The 23,905-nt window shown below is 37.8% G+C and overlaps 1 pseudogene; it reads right to left on the bottom strand.

Moving 5' to 3' along the window:
• The window catches only part of LOC136856949 (acetylcholine receptor subunit alpha-like), a 671,873-nt pseudogene that overhangs the window by 292,757 nt on the left and 355,211 nt on the right, over positions 1-23,905 (bottom strand).

Genomic DNA, 23,905 nt, shown 5'->3' with positions numbered 1-23,905 from the left:
TATATGCCAGGAGAATCTACTGTAATCTAAGAACGTTTTCCGATGGAAAAGATGGCTCTTGAAAACGAACCCAGGAAAGATTAAAAATGATCGGTTTATGATCAGAATAAGTACATCGAAAATCTATAGCCTGTTTCCAGTCATTCGACAGGGTCAGGAATGTAATGAATAAAGCCCCCATCTAGCGGCGACAATAGGAATTGTGCCAGCAGCCGAAACCTGTCGCACTCCTCTGGGGCAATTATTAATGGATGACAAATGAAATGAAAGTATATTGGACAGTGTTGCTGGAATGAATGATGACAGGGAAACCGGAGTATACGGAGAAATATCTGTTCCGACTCCGTTTTGTCCAGCACGAATGTCACATGGAGAGACCGGGATTTGAACCACTGAACCCAGCTGTGAGAACCCGGCGCGCTGCCGCCTGAGGAACGGAGGCTCCTTATAAATACATTATGAACAGTAAAATCAATTGGTCTCACCTCCTATTACACCCCACCGCCGTTAAGTTTATTTACTTCCCCCCCCCAAAAGAAATAAAATAAGGCGTGTTTCTTTATGTTTAAAGGAGATTCCAAACACCAATGTTTTCGTCTATTACCTTCAGTTTTGGGATTAAAATAATTAACTTTTTTTACTTTCACACTCCTTCCCCCCCTCCAAGTGAATTTTCCAGCAAAAAATACTTGTTTCTTTAATAGTAAAGATCTTCTAAATACCAATTATCACGACTGTAACTTCTTCAGTTTTTGATTTATATGTCCTCGTGAAAGGAATTCAACTCCTTTTCACTCCCGCCCCCCAAGATGATTCCCCCCCAAAACTGGCTTTTCTTTGTTTTTAAAGGAGATCCAAATACCAATTTTCACGTCTGTAGGCACTAACAACTTTAGTTTTTATTAGATGTAACTATTCTCATACAATGAAGTCAATTAATTTTTCAATTTTTAACCTCCCCCCCCTCTCATTCATTGGATTTTCCGAGAATACGTGTTTCTTTACTTTTAAAGCAGATTCCAGATATCAAATTTCACGTCTGTAACATCTTAATTTTTGAGATATCAGTAGCCTAATTAAAAGAATTCAACACCATTTTCATTCACTTTTACCCCCCTCCCCCCAAGTGTTATTTCCGAAAAATAAAAATACACGTTTCTTTATTTATAATAGAGATAAAAATACCATTTTTCACTTCTGTAACATGTTAAGTTTTTTGAGATATACTGTATACATTCTCATTTTAAAATTTCACCCCCTTTTTAGTTCCCCTAAAGAGGAGTTTCCAAAAACAAATCGCCTATGTTTCTTTACATTTACAGGAGATTACAAATATCACTTTTTACGTCTGTAACCTTCTAAGTTTCTCAGATATTCTGTAGATATAGTCCTTCAAAGAATTCACCCCAATATGTAACTCCTGTTTAACCGCCATTAATTAGATTTTCCAAAAACTAAAAAAATACGTGTTTCTTTATTTTTAAAGGAGATCCCATAAATAAATTTTCAGTTTTGTAATATCTTCAGTTTCTGAGATATATGTATCCTCATTAAAAGCATTCAACCCATTATTCACCCTTTTACACCCCTCCTATTCGGATTTACAGAAAACAAACAAAGAAAACGTGTTCCTTTATTTGTAAAGGAGATTCCAAATATCAATTTTAGTTGTGCAAACTTTTAAAGTTTTGAGATACAGATACACTCATTTTAAAAATCTCCTCTTTCCACCCCCCCCCCCAGTATTTGGATTTTTCAAAAGCAAAAATAATGTTTCTTTAATTTTAAAGGTGATCCCAAATACCATTTTTCAGTTCTGTAATATCTTCAGTTTCTGAGATTTAAGTATCCTCATTAAAGGTATTCAACCCCTTTTTCACCTCTCCTATTGGGATTTTCCGAAAACAAAAATACATGTTTCCTTATTTTTAAAGGAGATTCAAAATACCAATTTTCACATCTGTAAACTTTTAAAATTTTAAGATGTAGATACTTACACTCATTTTAAAAATTAATCCCCTTTTTCACTCCGCATTATTTGGATTTTCCTAAAACGAAAAATACCTGTTTCTTTATTATTTTTAAAGTAGATCCCAAATACCAATTTTCAGGTCTGTAATATCTTCAGGTTCTGAAATATAATTAGCCTCATTAAAGGCATTCAACACATTTTCACCCTTTTCCATCCTTCCTATTGAGATTTTCCGAAAACAAAAATATGCATGTTTCTTTATTTTTAAAGGAGATTCTAATTACTAATTTTTACATATATAAACTTTCAAAGTTTTGTGATATAGATACACTCATTTTAAAAATTCACCCCCTTTTCACCCCCCATTAATTGGATTTTCCAAGAACAAAAAATACGTGTTTCTTTATTTTTAAAGGAGATCCAAAACAACAATTTTCAGGTCTGTAATATCTTCATATTCTGATATATAAGTATCCTCATTAAATGCATTTAACCCCTTTTCACCCCTTTCCACCCCTTCTATTGGGATTTTCCGAAGACAAAAACATACGCGTTTCTTTATTTTTAATGAAGATTCTAAATACCAATTTTTACATCTGTAAACTTTCAAAGTTTTGAGATATAGATACACTCATTTTCAAAATTTACCCCCCCTTTTCACCCTCCCATTAATCCGATAGGCCTATAACAATTTTTGTGTCTTTATACACGTTTTTTAGCTGAAGATGTCTGAAATCAGAGGAACGAATCATGTACGTTTTTTGTCATTTAACTAGACTTGGTAAGCTGGAATATGTTTGTGATTACATAAACTAGCCATAAAAAGCAATTAATGTGGGATTATTCCTTCACCCTAAACCATAGTTGTAATTCAAAATAATAAATTGTGACGAAGAACTCTTGTGGAATATTAAAATATTAATTATTTAATCGTTTCGGAAGAATCACTATACAATAATAATATATTTCAAATGAACACGAAGGGCAAGGAAAGCCGCGGTCTCTGTCTTATATAATATATGACGCATAATTAAAAAGAGAAAGCGTTAGATATTGATTCTTAATACGTGGCTGAAACAAAGAAAGGCAAATAAAAACTATGCATGGCATATTGATACGGCACTAAGGACACATGTACGTGTATTATTTTCAAAAATTGCTTTTTGGATTTTTGTGTATCATTGTTCGTTAAAGTTTTGTCTTTCAGAATATATATGCCTTACATACGTTAACAAATGTTTAAGGTTGTTTAAGGTTCTAAGTATTGGTTTCGGAAATGACTGAACTATCTAGCCACGCCCCCTTTAAATGTCAAACTGCTCGCGTGGGTACCAAAAAGCAAAGACTGACGGTGAGGATTATTCTCATAAACTTTCATTAACGTATGCTGTTATTGAAGCAACAAAACCTCTGTATCGAGACCTTAGTGACAAAAGATTCTTGAAAAAATGCTTACATCTACAAACACGAAATCTTAATAAGAGTTTCCAACACTGTATTTGGGAACGTGTACCAAACGGGGCATTGGTAGGTCTTACCACACTAAAATTGGGTGTTTTGGATGCAGTTATTTGCTTCAATGAAGGTGCTGAATCCACGTGTAAAGTTTAAGAGTCGTTAAGAATGTCTTATGGGGAAAATATGTCTTCAGCCCTAACAGAAATTGATCATCGTAGAATATGTGAGGCTGATAAGATCGTATTTGTAAGCTCTAAGGAAGCCAGAACAAGGAGGAGGAATAGAAAAGACAGCAGGAAGATGAATATGTCCTCAGTCATAAGGAATATGGTTCTAGAGTGCATTGATACTGCACAAGTTGGTCATAAACTTAAATTTTTATTTTGAAGTGCTCTCCTGTAAAATTGTATTTGTTTTACAATATTTATTTTACTGTCTTTGTTGCCGTTAATGATAGAACAGACAAATGGAATTTGGCACACAAATTTAGTGTACAATTGTTTTAAAAGCGGACTACAATCACGAGTGAAACTCTTTATTTATGAAAACAAGGTCATAAAATATGCAAGAAAGTTTTTAAAATTTGAATAACAACTCCCACATAATTTTCAAAATAAAATTTCCTGATTGTAGTCTGCTTTGTAGATACAGGCTGTGAGTACAAGATGTAAAAATATCATTCATTTCACATGAGTACTATCACGAGTGAAGCTCTTTATTTATGAAAATTAGACCATAAAATATGCAAAAATAATTTAAAACTTGAATAACAACTCCCCCATAATTTTTTAACCAAATTTCCTGATTGTAGTCTGCGTTTTAGATATAGACTGTCCGTCTTACTAATAAACGGTGTATAACTTTTATACAAGGTTTATACACCGTTTACGCGAAATTCGTTACTAATAAACCGTGTATAAGCCTCCTATGTATACATCTGTTATAGTTATTCACTGAATTGCTTATACAGTCCAGGACCCTTGTATAAGCGTTGTATAGCAGCGTGTAGCGGAAAAAAAAAGAAACGAGTGAGCAGTTTATTTTCGTGGTATTTATTGTCAAAGTAATATAATCGTTGTAAAATATTCCACTTGTCCATTTAACATTGAACACACGTTGAAAGAATGACGATAACGTTGATGATCTTCACGATATTTTAAACATAGAAGACATACGGTACACCATTCAGAGGTTATGGAAGCTAGACATCTTCGTAAAGTAAAACACTTTAAAGAGACGGAATGACAATGAATAACTATAAAAGAAATGATGGTTGGGCGTATTTTTTTGTAAAAATGTGTTACAGCTTAATAGACCTTTGATATTGCGAATTTATTATACACTATCTGCCCCTACAAAGATCTTTCTCAAATTTGAGTACCTATAAAAGGGGACATTTCCTCGAGATAAAAAATGGCATAACTTGAAAACCATACGTAATATGATTTCCATACTTTGTAGTTGAATACGTAGAAATGTGGTGTATAAATGCCTAATAGAAACTTTTTTGATCTAACCTTTCGTTTAGCTACAAAACAGGTTTTCCTTTCTCCTGAAAAGTAAGGATTTTGGAATGTGTACCCTTTTCAACTCGCCGATTCAATTACAATTGCTCACGTTTTCCGAACTACCCCAGTTAGGAGCTTTTGATATTTTCTTAAGCTTTTCCATTTCTTTTTTAGCGTCCATTACACAAGCAAGCTGAAGAAATGTTGATATCAATATAAGTCAATTTCCAGCTGTCTCACGGAATGACAATGAATAACTATAAAAGAAATTGTGGTTGGGCGTATGTTTGTGTATTAAGGTGTTACTGCTTAATAGACTTTAAATTGCGAGTTTATTATACATTATCTGCCTCTACAAAGATCTTAGATCTTTCTCAAATTTGAGTATAAAAAGGGACATATTCCTTGACATAAAAAATGGTATAACTTGAAAACCGTACGTAATATGATTTCCATACTTTGTAGTTGAATACGTAGAAATGCGATGTATAAATGCCTAATAGAAACTTTTTTGATCTAACCTTTCGTTTAGCTACAAAACAGGTTTTCCTTTCTCCTGAAAAGTAAGGATTTTGGAATGTGTACCCTTTTCAACCCGCCGATTCAATTACAATTGCTTACGTTTTCCGTACTATCCCAGTTAGGAGCTATTGATCTTTTCTTAAGCCATTCCATTTCTTTTTTTGGCGTTCATTACACAAGCAAGCTGAAGAAATGTTGATATCAGTATAAGCGAATTTCCAGCTGTCTCACTTAGTGTTGCCACTGCCTTTTCGATATGCCGTGCTACTGTGCGACTTTCCGGAAAGTTTTGCTCGTAGATAACCAGCAGAAGCGATCATAAAGGCGGTGAACGTGCGAAATACGTCAGTGAACTGCAGGAAGAGATTCCTACTCCTTGGAACGAGTGTATACGTGCTGTGTAGTAATACAATGCGTATACCTCGTTTATTAGTAAGAAAAATGTAAAACGCTTATACAGGGTTTATTCACTGTATAACTAAACAAGAGTTAAACAACGGTATAAGGACTTTTTATTAGTAAGACCCTGTGAGTACAAGTTGTAAAAATATCATTCATGTCACACGAGTAATTTCTGAGTTTACCCTTCGGACATATGGGAGTGAATTTGCAGCCTTAAAACTCATCGCAAGAATTAGACTTTTGTAAAAAATTTAACCATGAGGTATAACCAGTAAGTACAAAAGTAGCAACAATCTACAATGTTCATTCTTTACACAATATAATTTTTGTCCACGTAGAATAAGTTCATCTGTCGAAATTATGTTGGGAGATATAATGATTTGTCGCTACTTTGCTGCGGTCTTCACAGACATGTGGCCTTATTAACAAAACAGCACTCAAAACAAGATTAAATAGTATCTGATCAATGACGTTACGGAAATTGGCTGTGGCATCAAAATATTACAAACTGGAGCTGTGTCTAATAATTTAGACTCGTCTGTAAGTTCATTGTAGAATAACAACCATTAATATTCTTACTGTGCATCTAGAATACATTACCAGTTTATTGTTTGATGGAGGAGTTCATTAAAATACCTGCATGAAGATAAAGAAGACGAATTTTGTATAAATACGTATTGGTTTCTGAAAGGGTTTGTTTTCTTTCCAAGACAGTCTAAGTCCATGATGTTGCAAATATCGTTGACGCCATTACGCAGCTGGAAATTAATATAAATTCACACTTTCGATCTGGATAACTGACAAGATAGAACAAGTGAACTATAAATATGGACGATGTAAGTCACATATGGATGAACCTCTCTCACCAAGTCATAGAACTACTTCTACTTATAAATGACTACTAATAAATGGAATTAAAACAATTAAAGTTAAAAGTATGGAGCTACTTCTACAGAGTAGATAATGATATCGCAAACAAAGTGTTCTAGTATTTACTCGTTGGTGTTGTCTTCAGGACATCGTTGTTATTCCTTCGACTCAAGGCACTGCAATGCTCATGCTAAGACTAGAGAAAGCAGCCCAGGGAGGTAATATGTCTGTCATGCATGAAGCCATGCCATGCTCAGCGGGTGGGACCCTCACTGCATTTCGAACTACCCCTGTACTCACCGAACACCGCAGAGGGGTCGCCACTGACCTCCACTTGCCAATGACAGCTTGTCTTTCACTAGCTGCAGATGACCTCAACACGTGAATCTCTATAGGCCAATCGCACTTTCCCCTCAAGTTTGTACTGAAATATTTTTTTATTACGTACAGTCTAGGACACGGAATTGTGCCGATGTATCTGCTTTCCCTTATCCATGACATTTGTTGGCCACGCCAGCCCTTTGATGAGACAGTATCTTATTTGTTTGAATTAAACACTAAACTTTCAACAATGACCAGCTTTAGGGAAGGACTAAACCTAACTGATAAGAAACACACTGCCTTGTAAAGTGTGTCTACCGGCATGTGGAACAGTAGCACAGTGACACACAAACAGGCGGGTTCTATAGTCATATTAGTTAATCGTAGTTTTACATGAAATCTTAAATATGATGTATTGTACAGGGACATTATTTTGTCTGTTCGGGAGATTCTCACTCACTCGGTCGCCTGCGCTGCGAGTCTCTCTCCCGCCAAGCACTTTGCCGTAATGCGGCAGCGCGTGTTTTCGCACAAGATTTGCTGTACTTTATGAAGGTATTATGCATAAGCGCACGCTCACGTAATGAAAACGGCATTGGAACAACACACTGAGCAGCAAGCACGTGAGCAATTGAGTAAACTGAACCTTACGCTGATAAAGCTCTCAGCAGACTGCAAAGGAGGGGAACTTGTGGCAGCGCGAAGTGCATCACGACGAAGTGCTTGGCGGGAGACAGACTCGCAGTGCGGGCGACCGGGCGAGTGAGAATTCCCCGAACAGATAAAATAGTGTCCCTATTAGTACGTTTATGATTGCAATATGACTAAACTGAATGAAGTATTGACTTGTATTTGCAGTCATTATTATTGTAGATAAATGAAGTGATCCACCTAATCAATGCGATGTAAAATTAACACTTCAGTTTATTTTAATATTGATACTAGGATCGGTCTATTGTTAATAGTTCAAGTATTGTGCTATCTATTTTTGTTACATGTATGGCCGATTAGTTTTTTAAATGTTTTAAGATCTTATGGCTGATGATGTCCTAATACCAATAGGCCGAAACTAGTACCATGATTAAAACAAACTGAACTACTAATATTGTACTGATTAGCTGTATTACCTCATTTGTTTATAATGATTATATTGTCATCGATACGGAATATGCAGAAACACAACTAGGTATTGTAAATTATATTTTTAATTGTATAGCACAGTAAAAAGCACTGAATTTTGTATTAGAAGTAGGGGATTGAAATATTCGTTTTGAACTCATATTCTAGCAGACCACTGGGCATAGAATTAAACGAACATTATTGATTAATCATGAATATTGATTAAGTTTCCAGCCTATCAGATTGTTATTACGTGATAGTTTATCTCGTTAGAATTTGCCGACAAAAGGGTAGGGTAGGCTGCCGGTCAACACGAGGGAATTGCTGGAACCATATAAGGCTGGGGCAGAGGTTTGGTAATGTTCCATTACCAACATACGTTGTTTCTACATCAGCAAGATTCCGTGCACTCGACTCTACTAAAAGAAGGTAGTGTGTTAGTGTGTAATATTTGTCTAGGGATTATTTGTGTGTGTCAATGTCTTGGGCATACGTGGAGAGATGGATGAAATGGAAAGACCTTTGCCCACAAAAAATTTACTCCTTGCATCTCTGAACAGGAGGAATTTTACTAGCTAAGGAAGTTCACTTCAAATAATTCTATAAACTCCTAAAATATATGACTTTCAAAATATTTACCAGGACAAATATATTAGCATCTACAGAATACCATGAAATTTCTTCATAAATACGGAAAGGTTTTTTAAATATTAGAATGGGTACGTATTTGAAGAAGCGAATGCATCATTTAGCCGCTCTACAGTTATGTGAGTTGCATATATTTTAGGGGTTCTGATAGTTCAGATAGCTAATATTTATGCAAATCTCACTGCAGAACCATTGTGCGCGTGGAAGACACTTGTGCCTTGGTTATATACGTTTGAAATCTAACCTAGTAGTGCCTATAAGTCCTTTCGCTGGTCATAAACAATGTCACTAATCTCTAGTCAACAGAAACCAAGAGTGGGAAATATACATCTGATCTTTATTCTCCCTTCATTTGACTTGAAGTACGAGATGCTGTCTTTAATAGTCCTTCATTTTTGATTATGTTTACTGTATATCGCGGGAAGAGTAATTTAAAAATGAGCCAAAATTTAAATACAGGGTGACTCAAAAGTTCTTTAGCATTTGACTAGGCAATAGGAATATTGGAGATAGGGAGGTGATAATCGACACACATGATTGACATGACATTAAATTTTTCCGACACCAAAATAAAGTACACAAAGTGACCGACAGATGGCGTTGGACTGCAGCAGGTCAGGTACAAATAGCCACACATGATTGACATGATATGGGTATTTATTGATACCAATAACAAGTGTAAACAAGTGTACAAACAGGCCAATAGGTGGTGCTGGATAGAAACACGTCAGCGATGCCGCATGAGACCCGTGTACGGTATAAATGTAGCTGTCATAAGAGAGGGCGTCAGATGCGCCTGCAATTGTGGCATATATTGCTTGGATTCCCCGGTCCCCCAACCACAATCTTTGTGATCATTGGTTGTAGAGTTACCTCAAGTCGCAAGTCTACCGCGATCGTGTGACCTCATTATTGATGCTAAACGACAACATCTGACAGCAATTTCTCACCATACCTGGGGATATGCTGTACAGTGCTGTTCACAACATTGTCCCTCGACTACAGGTTTTGTTAATGAATGACGGCCGACATGTTGAGCATGTGTTATAAAGAACATCGTCTTTGCTAAACCTCGATTGTTATGCTGATTATTTCCTGTGTATCTGTTGGTCAATTCGTGCAATTTATTTTGGTGTCAATAAAACCCCATGTCATGCCAATCATGTGTGTCAATTATTACCTCTCTACTTCCAATATTCCGTGAGGTATAACCTCGTCAAATGTTAACAGACTTATGGGTCATCCTGTACTTCAAAGTGGTTGGAATTCCTAATGCTTTACAGTATTGTATAAAAATGTACAGAAAGAGGAAACTACAAAGCTTTCTAGGAATATAAACACACAGTATAATTCTGGGACTGAATTCAAAAGAATCTTATTAATTTAACGTAAGTACCTTTAAATCATTATTGACGAGAAGAACGGACTTCTTCGATATTTTTCTTATGATTGTTGTCAAGGGAGGATGATTGATGAGCTGATATTCCTCTTAAAACAATAATCACCACCATCACCACCGTCACCACTTTCGTGAAATATTAATCAAAATTGATATTGAACATCCTAGTGTATTAATGGGTATTATGCGCAATGAACTTAGAAGTATTTCCCATATTTACTGCTAACTTCAAGTTCCATTTTGAATTTGAGCACACTATATGCTCCCTGCAACTAAATCAAGTAAGATATACATTCACGGAGAAGTCGTGCACATTTACATAGATGTGCAAGAAATCTGTGTTTATCACAAAATCCAGTTAGCAACTTTACAGAAAAGTTTATGAGGAACGGTCAGTCCTTAATGTTGCTGTGATATATTATATCACAGTTGAAGACAAAGCACATCAGTTCGCTTTGAACTGTCTTGTGTTGCATGCATAATCTCAACAGCTTACTAAATAAAAAAATACACAATAATATTCTTTTGATAACTTATTCTACATTAAGTTATTCATTAATAACGGACATGTTTCATCCTGTTTTAGGACATCCCCAGCTGTGTTTTCTTGTTATAGATTCAAATTGGGACGTATAACAAGAATTCGTAGAACACTACATAATAATTAGCAACACTTAAGTTACAATGTCTTGTCCATGACAACGAAAGTAGGAAAAATTCCAACAGGTCTTGTGCATCTTATGTTCTAATTATATATAACATAATTATATTGTTTATTTATACAACATTGTACTTGTGTTCATGTTTTAAAAATCTTCAACAGTCTTGTATATTATAAATCTTCTTTTGATCAGAATTTTAACATAAATGAGCACTATTCGTAAAATCTGTTACGTCCAAATCCCACAACTTCCCACAGCCGAGTCACTCACAGCCACCTACTGTGCTAACAGCTCCTCTGCCTTTCCACCTAATGACAAATAGGCTACAGATGTTTTCCTTGTTTTAATAGTGTTCATGTATGTTAGTGGTGGTGGTGGTGATTAGTGTTTTAAGAGGAAGTGCAATTAGGCATCCATCCTCTATATAACACTAATCAGAGAGAAAGAGTGGAAGGGGTCCGACGCATCGAAAAGTGAGGTTGTCGGCTAAAGACAGACAAGGGCCTCGAAGGGCGTGAAAATGAATTAGTCCCTAAGATTCCCAAACGTAATACCGTCGGAAAAGAGCAAGAGTTGATCAAAGAAGGTGGGATAGGATAGATGTAAGTGTTGTGTTTGGCACAAGTAAGTGGAAGAAATGCCAGGACAGCTAAGGTCCCGGTGGTCGCCAACGCACGCTCTAACGTTCAGAGCACCTGGGGCCCCTTTTAGTCGCCTCCTACGTCAGCAAGTGATACCGTTGTTATTTTACCGCCTCCACCCACAGGGAAACTCATTTATGATACAATTCTGGCCAGAAGATTTATAATATACTAGACTGTAGAAGATTTTTAAAACAACAGCACAAGTGTGATGTATAAATAACGAGTTCTAACAAACAATATAATTATGTTATATATAATTAGAACATATGATTCACAAGACCTATTGGAATTTTTACTACTCTCCTTATCATGATAGGACATTTTAATTTACGTCTTATTGATTATGAAATGTTTTATGGATCCTTGGTCTGTGTGTAAATTGTAAACTATAACAAGAAAACAAGACTAAGGACGTTCTTGAACAGGATGAAACTTGCCCCGTATAACTTAATGTAGAATAAATAATCAGAACATTATTATTGTGGTGTAAAGATTAATTTTTTACTTACTATGCTGCGATTATATATACCATGTGTCCACCACGGGTCTAAATGAAACTTATAACTTGTAATTGCACGTAGTTTCAGTTCATTTTGTGAATTTGTATCTTTCTGTACAGTGCAGAAAAGTAAAGCCAAACCAATGGCCTTGTTAAGTCAATTGCTCCCCCGTCATATGACTTGCAGATACTGGAGTACAGCGGGATGATATCCCAAGCTTCCTTCACTGGAGTACAAGTTAGCGTTTTGATGAAAGTGAGACATTGACCATCTGAGAGGACAGCCTCATCATCGTTAACCCTACTGATACCAAGGTATTTCAAAATAACATACCGAGCTCGATAGCTGCAGTATCCAGTATTCGGGAGATAGTAGGTTCGAACCCCACTGTCGGCAGCCCTGAAAATGATTTTCCGTGGTTTCCCATTTTCACACCAGGCAAATGCTGGGGCTGTACCTTAATTAAGGCCACGGCCACTTACTTCCCACTCCTAGCCCTTCCCTGTCCCATCGTCGCCACAAGACCTATCTGAGTCGGTGCGACGTAAAGCAACTAGCAAAATAACATGCTACTATTGGAGGGATATTTTGTGCCTAATTAAATGCACTTATTTATGGAAGATGTGTGCTATCATTTATGGGAACAATGTGTACTGTAATTGTGAACTGAAATATTTTTCTATTTCTAAAAAATCAGATTAGTTTAACACTCACAGAAATCAGTAGATCGACAAGATCTTGACTGAGAGGGACCGGAGACGCGTTTCACGGTTAGTGAATCAAAATCGCTTCAAAACCCGACAGTAATTGATTGTTACATTCAGTGAATGAAGGTCCATCCGAACCATTTAGCGAGAGAAACTGAATGCAATGAAGGTTTGGCAAGAGGCCATTGCTCACACAGGTGCGTCTTCAATCGAACGTGGACAGTAGCTGACTGGTGCAAAGAAATGTGATCTGACGAACCACGTGTTTGCCTGTATTTTAATGACGCACGCCGTCCAGTACACCGAAGGCCAAATTACGCATTTTATACTGGATTTCTGCAAAGTCAAGCCGGAGGTGGGTCTGTGATGTTTTGGGGGCGTTTTTCGTATCATGAATTGGGCCCGTTCACTGAGGTGACCACTAACATGAACCAGCATGTTTATTTAAACATTCTGGATGATCACGTGTAGCCATTCAGTCAGCATCTGCATGATGAGTATGCTAATGTTACCCAACTTATCAAGTTGACAACAGCAAATTTCTTCGGGTTGGACGCATATGTGACTGGTTTTATGAACACTTCCCCACCTTATTACACATCTATTGGTCTGCAAAACCTCCTGACTTAAACTCCATCGAAAATCTGTGGTACATACTGGAACAGCGGATAAAACGCTGACACCAGCATCCCCGCAATTTGATGGAATTGCGCGATCAAATCCTCAGAGAGTGGCTTAACTTGTATGCGACGTACCTGCATAACCTTGTGGACTCACTTTATCACCGAATCCAGGTGCTTATGAAGTCCAGAGGCGGAGTTAGATGGTATTAAATGATGTTTATAATGATTTCTCCAGAGGTGATTCACTTTTTGTTCGGTGAGCTTATTTTTCATATCGTATGGTAATGAGTGTGGAAGACTGTATGAAATTGCGTCCCAACGTACCTCATTTCCAAGTTATCGTTGTACTGTCGTTTTGCTGGACCTTGGTAAACGCTGCGGACACGAGGTTTGTTGTAATGTGAAGGTACGCAAGACTGTTTAGACTTCTATCGCCCCCTGTGCACATCCACCCGCAGCTTAGTCCATAACTGGTTAAATGTTGACTAGATTCAAGTCACACCAGATTGTAAGTGCAACAAGAGCGGTTGGTCCGTTCTTGTGTGGCAGACGCGGGAACATGGTTTATTAGACCATAACAGACATGCATTTGATGTAAGGGCACGATGCATGTGATACAGAAGAAGCTACCTTCCAAATGGATAGGTCGCGTAGGACCCTTTCGATGGCTTGCGCGTTCCCCAGACTTCGACTTAAATCCAAAATAATTTTATTTGTTGTTTATTCTGAACGGAATTTAAAATTTTCATTGCCGTATACAAGATATCTGCCAACGAATCTGACAGAAAAATCGTACGTTTGAAAGATTTTAGGATTCTGAATACTTTCATTAAAGACACAGGTGGCCATTTTGAGCATCTCCTCTGTCGGTACGCATCTCTACCATTATAGAAACAGAACTGGAACTTGCGCATAGATTTTTCTCTTTTTGTGTGTGTCTTCTGCCCTCTAGTATCATAGTTCTCAAATATAACAATAAACCCTGTATATAACATCTCAGAATAAGGTAAATGAAAATATACAGAGTGTCCTTGAAAGGTTTCCAACATTTATAGAGATGACAGCACGCAACAAACGAAGGCATTTACGTAGGTTCGTATGCAACAAAGGACGTAAATAGGTTCTTCCCCGTACATTGGTCATAAAATGCTGCAAATATTGTACGTGGATGATGGGGCACCGGACCAATTTCATCGTATGCTTAAACGACACCTAACACGGATTTTCCATTAGCGATGAATTGGATGGTGAGGGACAACATATTGGCCTCCTCGGTCGCCTGACCTTAACCCTTCAGTGTTTTGGCTTTGGGTACATGTATAAACCAAAGTGTATGCCGTCCCCATTAATGATGTGGATATACTAATATAAGGCGTGTGATGCAGCCAGGGATGTTCCAATGAATGCGTGATTCTATGCGTCGTAGGGTGCAAGGCTGCATAGTGGTCACATGTTGTGAAGAGCAGATCAAAGACATGGTGATAATTGATGATAGCAGACCATAACTCCGAAGATATTGGGTTTGCAACCAATGTTTATATTAACTTTCTCCCGCCGTTTGTTGTGTGCTGACACCTCTGCACATTCTGAAACCATTTTCAAGGACATCCTGTATCTGTAAGATACACAAAGTAAATATTCTTTAGTTAATCGCAATCGTTATTTACTTAGTTTTATGCTCCTTAATTAAGGAAATAAGTGTATCATACTTGTGATAATGAGGACTACAATATATCTGTTGGAAACTCTTTCTCATTTAATATCAAATGTATTAAAGACCTTAGGTTTTCAGTTCAGACTTTTGGCGAGTGAGCAGACGGCGAGGGAATTAGGACAGTGTGAATCCTAGTACAATACTGGCCTAGTGTCTCAGGTCATCTACAGCGTTAGAAGATACTTCACTAAGTCTCATAATCCCAAACTTTTCCCGTAGTAGAAGAAAATGAGTCTTACGAAGTGAAAAAAAAAATGCTGTGGCAGAGTGGTGGATTGAGTAAGTGAAACCTGGGCTGCAGTGTCGCCCTCTAACGGTGCAGGAGAAAGTTAATGCCATTTGGTTTAAACAACTAATTAGCTTCTTGTTTACTTGGCAGGTTTATTGTTAAAGTTTATAAGGCCTTAGAGCTGCTACACTAGGTACGAACAAGGTAACTAAGTAAACAAAAGTTTACATAATATTAGTTTAAAATATAACAATGGCAAAATGATATTAAGACCAGGGTAAACAAGGGTATGCATATATCATTTAAAAATATCTACGTACTTTATCTGCGTCCAGCGTTCTATTGTTTTCTGCAGCAAACACCAGAAAAACGCGCGCGGTAATGCTGGTTTCCGGCAGCTCGATACTGGTAGGACTTGGCTAATTTTATACCTTTCCCATATACTAGGGCGCTAACAGTACGCAGATCCATGGACAGAGTGATGTCGCCACGGGAATATCACTTGCTGCTCTTCCTACGGAAAACATTTCTCGAAAGATTTGATGAACGGTGAAGGAAAAATAGGACATCATATGAGTCGCTGATGTTATGAACATCTCATAGAAGTACACTGCCTTCTACACCATGCATTTCTGCAGGTAATAAACTCGTTATTATTCAACCGCTTCATTGAACGGAATAAAACACTGGGGTATTCTATCATTACTTGTTGAAATATCATGGCAATAGAAGTTTTGATGAATAGTATGTGGATTGTGGTAGTATTATATTTATGACGTGACTGAGGTGATTTTAGTGCACGTAATGGTGTACGCGATACCGGATCGAAGGTAACTCACGCGCCAGAGTAACACAGTTAACAGACCATGGGGTGGAGATCATAATGTCACAAATTTCAGGTCTGCAGCTTGCATAGTTATGATATAATATCACAATGAAGTTCAGTGATGCAAAGGTTTAATGACTTGAAACGTAAGACGAAGGAGCTCGTAAATACCTATGAATACGTATCAGATTGCTTATTTATCCAGTATCTCGATGCTGTTAGCGAAGAAAATTAAAATCTTTGACTTGAATGATAGCAAAGAACATGTGGAAAGGCAGCTACGATGAAGCGAACGGTGCACAAGGTCGGCAGCTTCGTTGGGAGGAGATGTGCTACCTATGACGTCATTTTTACAACACGGGCATGATTAGTGTGTAGCTAGTGAACATATGCCGCTTAGTCATGGCACAGGAATAAGAGTAGGCCACAGCGGGTTTAAACACTTGCGCACGTACCCCAGCAGCCTCATCAGCAGCTACCGCCAGCCACTGTGTTGCAATTCTTGCAATTCCCAAAACACTACTTTTTTGACAATTGTAAGAGCTTACAGATCTATAACATGTGCCACTGCGATCGTCTTTCCAACATATATTACTTGTGTTACTTTTTTGCATCAATTACCTTCCACCCTGTATGTTCAAGGGCACCGGAGAGGACAAATGACATTAAGATATTAACATTTTGCTTTTTTCACTTATTGAAATACTTCACTGAATCCAAAAATGTATTTTATGTGTTTGTTCGTGCAAAATAAGTATGTTTTAAATGGCAATATAAATATGATTGCTCCGGTGCATCTCCTCCTCAGCAATTATCTAACGTTGCATTTCACAAGTTACATTTTTAATCTTTAGGTACAACCATACTTCCTTAATTACCTAAAATCTACAAGAGAACTTAAAAAAGTTACTTTTCCCGCACAAGCAGTTAATAACAACCACCACATTTTCGAGGGAGAAATATTTCCTTTTTGACAACCCATTTTAAAGTGTGCATCCTTTTTGGATACACCTGTAAGTATTTATTGTGTTCAGGTGTTAAATAGAACCCACAATACAAATGTTCAGGAGTTAGATACAACCCACGATACAAATGTTCAGGAGTTAGATACAACCCACGATACAAATGTTCAGGAGTTAAATACAACCCACGATAGAAATGTTCAGGAGTTAGATACAACCCAAGATACGAATGTTATGTTTAAGTTATTTTTAATCCCAATTTTATTGCCTCAAATATAATTTCAGCACATTAATTGATACACCAAATTCTTCAGGAAAGGTTGAAGATTTTTAAGTTCGAAAACGAAAATTGACCTTTTTGAGCCCATCAAACTTCCTCGTTGCCTAAGTTGACGGGAAGACAGGGGAAACATTTTCTCCCGGTTAAACTTAGAGTAGTTTATTACGTTCCTTAAATGGTGAGGTTACAGCTACAATACTAATTCTCATTGAGTACCTTTGGTATAGACGTGTCAGAACTGAAGAGGGGCTAGGAAAATAGTAAGAAACGTAACCAAGTATAACATGACATTAAAGCAGTATTTTAATGTTTGCGAAGTTTTATAGATTCGAAAATTGATCCCTATATCTGACAAAATGTTCGCATACTGTTTGAGTTTCTACGTAAGTGGAGAATCTTTTATATAACTCAATATAGGAGAGTGTTTAGAATGAAATGGAGATCAAGAGTTGCCCCACTGATGCCTTGATAATGCCGGGGTCGATAATCCGTATAATATACGAATAAATTTGGCAGTCACACCCACCAGGTCCTCAGAAACCTAGCGCCTATTTCTCAGTCCAAGGAAAAGTGTAAGGACATGATGGCGAGAGATCCAAAAACTATTACAGCCAACACCTTTCTGCCCATCAGAATGGTTTGCGATCTGAACGGCCGGACCTTTCTGACGGTAAAGGTGTTCTTTGGAGGTAAACTCAGATATATACTTTATATTATTCTACGAACGCTTTAAGCTTTTGAGGAAGATGGAGATGTAACCCTTTTTGATTTTATAACGTTTATAAATTACTATCAAGGGAATAAAATTCTGGGTTGTCACGGTGCAATAGTTCCAAAATTGTGGGGGAAACCAACAAAGCCCATTCAATGTTTAACTGAATAATTAATTGCGCAGGTAAGTTAAAATTGAAGTTTAAGTGGAAGACATCAAGTATTCTACTGAAAATAAAAAATAATATTGCCACTGGGAAAGGCGCAAATATATCTGAGTTTAAAACTGCTTTTCCCTTGTGTACAACGCCATTTTCTGGACTTAGTTTTCACATGTATCTCTCAGTTCGCCCGTTGTACGCTAACGTGTTTGTATCTGAAGGTTTATTTACGTCAGGAATAGCATTTTAATTATTATTTGTTGAAAGAAGTGTACCGAAAAAATGTACAATTATACATGTACATTACTAATATAAATAAATGGAAGTCGGTATAAAGGTATAAAGATGAAAATACACGTAACTTAATTAGGCACTTCCGGGAATCTTAGAAACTTAATGCTTGGTACCAGAGAAGCTGATGACCTTAGGGTCCCTAAAGAAATAGAAAATTCGCATAATTCCCTGAGGCGGACACGCTGGGGCGTTTCAAATTTGGGGCACAGCAGTCGGATATATTTATCCAAAACAATATCCTATAGGTTTCTTGGGCTAAACGTTTCCTTAAGTCCTAATTTTTACCACTCTCCCCCAAATCAAGATGACGGCACAATATACCAGACGAGCTAGGAGATTTGACATCTAATTTTGTTCATATCTTCCCTACACAATTGTGCCTGGGAGTGTGCAAGTGTGCCCACCATTATGAACATATTTACCCATCTAAAATGTGACGGACAGCAACACAATTCAATTTTGACTAGCAGTAGGCCTGCCATTATAATGAAAACTCCTCAACTGGAATGTGTCTGGAAGTAGGAAAGGGGGCCTGCCATTATTATAATAAAATTAATCTCTTTATGCACCACTGTAAGATCCTACTGTAATTTCACTTATTCTGATCGCTCCCACCCACAGGTGTTATCTTTGTACCTGGAGGCGTACGGTATTCCCTGCCACTCGTAAGAGGTGACTGAAACGGGAAACAGAGGCCCTTATCTTGAGATTGTGGTTGCCAACTACGGGGGTCTTAGCTGAACCTGTAATTGCTTCCACTTACTTGTGACAGGCTCTTCACTTTTGTTTTTCCTGTCTGACCTCACTTAGTCAACTCTCGTTCTCTTCCAACTCTGTCAGTTTGCGAGGCCCAGAGAATCTTTAATTTTCATGCCCTTCGTGGCCCTTCCCAATTTTTCTCTTGTACATCCATTTTCGAAGGTTGCGTTCTCTTCCCTTGACCCTGCGATGAGTGTTAACAGAGGATAGTTGTCCAGTTGTACTTCCGCAATAATAACTGCCACCAGCACTGATATATACGGTGTTTATATCACTTATATAAAATTCCATAATTAGAGCCCTGCATAACAGCTGTGCTATGAGTTTTGCATAAAAATTAAGAGTTTTTTCCACCAGACCCCTAGAGTTTATGTTACTCTCTCTACATTACGAAGGATGGGCTGGATGACACTTCCTAACAACTCAATTGGTTTGCATTCTAACCTATTATCGTCTAAAATTCGGGATCTAGGAGAGATTCCCCCTGATGTTGCTACATACGTTGAGCGAGATAGAAGTGTGGTTTAATCCTTACGGAGCTGATGAAGTGAAGGCATCTGTATTCCTAGAATTCTTGTGTATAAAATGGTCCCTAAATTTTTATCTGTCAACAGTTAATCAGCAGCACAGTGACGACTACGATAACAACAACTGTTTCGTGGAGGAAACACAGTAGAGAAAAATTCATACAGTTCTTGTCGCGAGAACTGCTATAATTTCTTAACAGTCATTCATATTTATTGTTCAAAAACTCTTTGTACGGTGTGCAACGGTTTCCACTTATGCTATGGAGCACATTGGTTAGTTTCTTCTCAGTGATCTAAATGACAAAATAAAATATTGTCTAGGAATATTTCTTACTCGTATTCATTGGTCATAATGTTCATAACATGAACGAATTACAAGATGTCATATCAACACAAAATCTGGAATACGACATTACGTTTGATTGAAACCCTTGTTATGTTAGATATTATTTAGAGCAGTGAATGTGGAGTACAAGAATATTTTGAAGCTTATCACCTAGTTTTATTTAGTGACGTAAATGTTACAATAATCTGACTCAAGGTAGACAACAGATTAAACTTTAGTATTCTTACAGGAAATATTGATGACACTTCCAAGCTGTAGAACCGTCAATATGTAACAAATTTACGGCCTTTAGGGCAGTGATCCATGATGACGATGTGAAATAACATATTTTTACAACGAAAGGAGGGAACTCTAACTTAATTTCAACTTCTGCGAATATTATAAATGTATTTAAGCAATTTAGGACTTTTCAAGCGTTATGTTACCAGCATTCAACCCCACTGTGGCGTTAGGTTGATTACTTGAATTGCCGACTCTCCAAGACTATACCGTTGAGACCCACTGCAAGACTCCTTTTAAAGCACTTGCAGTGACAGTGCACTGGTAGAGAACCATATGGAAGGTGGAGGTACATATATTTTGCTCGCGGTGATGTCCCAACGGCGCAATCCACTGCCTCACTCGTGTGAAACGCTGATAATTTCGTGATTGAAAACCTAAGGAGCTAGAATATTTCTATAATATGTTTTACGAATTCTGATTTCAAGCTGATAATGTAACCACAGAAATGAAATTATTATCGTGATAAGCAGAATAAAGTATTGTGTGTAATATCTGATAACAAATTTAGTTCATTTTAGCAGTTACAGGTGACGACATGAACAACTATATTCGACTATAGTGATTATGTAATTATTACGGAAAAGAATTTTAGGTGCTAGTAGGTTATCGTGCAAGTCGCAGATATCATGTAGCCCATATAATTGCTCTGTAATGAGGTTTACATAAATATTAGGGATATACCATCAGAACCCCTAAAATGTATGCAAATCACGTAGATAAATGTGGAGCGGGCAGCAATATACTAGCGACTTACTGAAGTACGTTTGCCTCCTGAAGTATTAGCGCCTAAAACTTCTTTCTCTACTACAGTCTAGGACAAGCCTAACTGAGAAAGTTCATGATTCACATATTCCAAACTCACAAATCATCTCTTGTTTATAACAAGCTATTGGACTGAAGTTAGATTTCTTTTTTATGAGGTAAGTAAATGCTTATCTTTATTCTGCGTTTAAGAAGGTCGATCGCAACAGAGATGCTCCTTCATTAAAAGCACATTATCGCGGAAGAAATATACGCTTCTACTAAGTGATGAGAAACAGCTTGGAAGTGATTAGAGCCACCGTAGAACAGAGGCCGAGCAGCAAGTTTAGTCCGTAGCGACATCATTATTCGACACCGAGGGGGCTTCTTCACCTTGAAGCCGTCATACGTCCAACTGCCTAGTTTCAACACGCATGTCTGAACGTCGTACGGAAAGAACTCAACGTCTATCGCGCAGGACGATTTGTACACGGCTGGAGGCTGCCACACCACCAGCCCAGAGTGGAAGACAGTCGCCTTGGTCTTAATGGTGACCTCGTAGCTGCCGTCCGCGCTAGAACAACCCATAACAACAACACCTACTTGGCTTCACACTAGTCTAAGGTCAACACACTGTTCGAGTCTCCACCAGCAGGCAGGTATTCCTTGAGCGATCATCACTGGCCACAGTCAGCAAGAGAACCTTCAGTAATGAAGCAGTCTAGCACTGAATAAATAATACAATTTATCTTGAAGGTTGTGACATTCAATATCACTGGTTCACTTTCGGATTTGATGATCCACATGAGAGAATTCAGTAGAACATAAGTGATACTGGGAACGGTACTGAGTAAAATAGAAGTGACAATAATACAGACGTAGTTATATTTTGAACAGGATTTCAGGTTCGTGGACTGCATCGAGATTGTAATGTTTACTTACCTCTTCTCAGCAAGTGTAGACATCATCTTTACAGAAGGTCATCTAGTCATTGTGAAGGATGGGCCACGGTAGCACCGAGTTTATGCACGGTGTCCAGGAGGAATGGTAAATATTCAGGGATACGACAGGAACGATCATTTGAAGCAAAAACTTCATATGGACATATGCACTATTCCGAATGATTTCCTAGATAAAACACATTGAATATACATTTATTTCTGGGATAGTGGCGTGCACGTATGTGTTACCCACCCAACCTCTTTGACGTTTTATTCTAGCCCAACTTAATTCGTTGCTTTCAACCTCTTTCCTTCGGATATCTTTGTGCCATTAAACTGGCCCCTTGTAAGCGCAGTTGTCCATGGTGTGCTGTGAGTGAAGAAGTGCGAGGGATTGAGAGTGTGTCAGACAGAAGCAACGGTTGACTGTGTTTGTACATGCGCTGGCTAAAATGCCACACATTTTCACTAATGAAGAATATGCTGATACGGTGTATCATTACGGCTTCTGCGATGGTAGTTATCCTGCTGCTGTCGAGGAATACCATCGGCACATTCCGACACGTCAAATTGATGATCGTAAAGTGTTTACTGGAGTTTTCAGCACATTGCGTGAAACAGGTATTCTTCCAAGTTTCCATTCACATTCTTAACGTGTAGTTTAATAACCTGTTCAGGAACAGCAACAGTTATTGTTGACATGGTGCAGCGTATTCCTACTACCAGCACACGGCACCTTCCTGCAGGGAAACGTTTATGGCGGAAATCTCATACCCATTTCAAAACTTCAAAAATGTTTGATGAGTGACACATACGTGCGTGCCACTAGCCCAAAACCGAATGTACATTAAGTGTGTTCTATCTCGGAAACCATTCGGAATAGGGCACATGTCCATATGAAGTTTTTGCTTCAAATGATCGTACCTGTCATATCCCTGAATATTGACCATTCCTCCTGGGATACCCTGTATAGTTCGAAAAAACATTGTAGATGAGCCGAGAATTGTAATGTTTATCTGGATATTTTCTGTACACAGTATCTCCATGCGGTTGAGTTTGTCAGTTTGGGAGATTTGGATCGCAATTTTGCTACGCTCAGTCTGATCTTTTCTTGACCGATGGGATAGGAGTTGGGTTGCATGTGGTTGTATGAAACGTCAAGTGGTATATTGGTAGCACATACGGCTGTGGACAGAGGTAGAGTCATCCTCCTCTCCAGTTGAAAGAATTTAATGTTTATATAATTCAGTGACTTCTGTAAGTAGCATGGTATGAGAATTTGTGACTCATGGAAGAAACTGACATAATACATTTTAAAGACGCTAATTTGAATGTGAGTACATCAAACTACAATATCAGACTCCATAGGGTAGCCGTAGAAATTTCAGTATAAAATAAGAACTATTTCTATATAATATTTTGCTGCTCAGTTCGTAACTGCATCGCGGCATCTGACCAAATGCAGCTTGATATTCTTCCCACAACATTGTGACTGACGCTGAGCGGGGAGAGAAGCACTACTCGCCAGTCTGAGTAAAAACTGAGCCTGGGAATACTGCAGGGTAGAAGGTTTCAGACATTCTCAAAATTAAGAGTCGTGTAGAGCTTCCTTTCAAATTCTACTAGGGTCTAACGAAACCCTTGGGAAAAACTTCAGGAATTAATTTATCACATAAAGAGAAGAACTTAAAAAAATATGGCTCGAGAAATGCTGAACAGCTGACTTATCCGTTTACATTTTTCGTAGTACACTACAACGCGCCTTAATTGTTGAAAT

This window comes from Anabrus simplex, chromosome 1, assembly GCF_040414725.1.
Source record: "Anabrus simplex isolate iqAnaSimp1 chromosome 1, ASM4041472v1, whole genome shotgun sequence".
In the NCBI taxonomy this organism is placed as follows: Eukaryota; Metazoa; Arthropoda; class Insecta; order Orthoptera; family Tettigoniidae; genus Anabrus; species Anabrus simplex.
The sequence above is the reverse complement of the archived record's forward strand: the minus strand, read 5'-3'. Positions and strand labels throughout refer to the sequence as shown.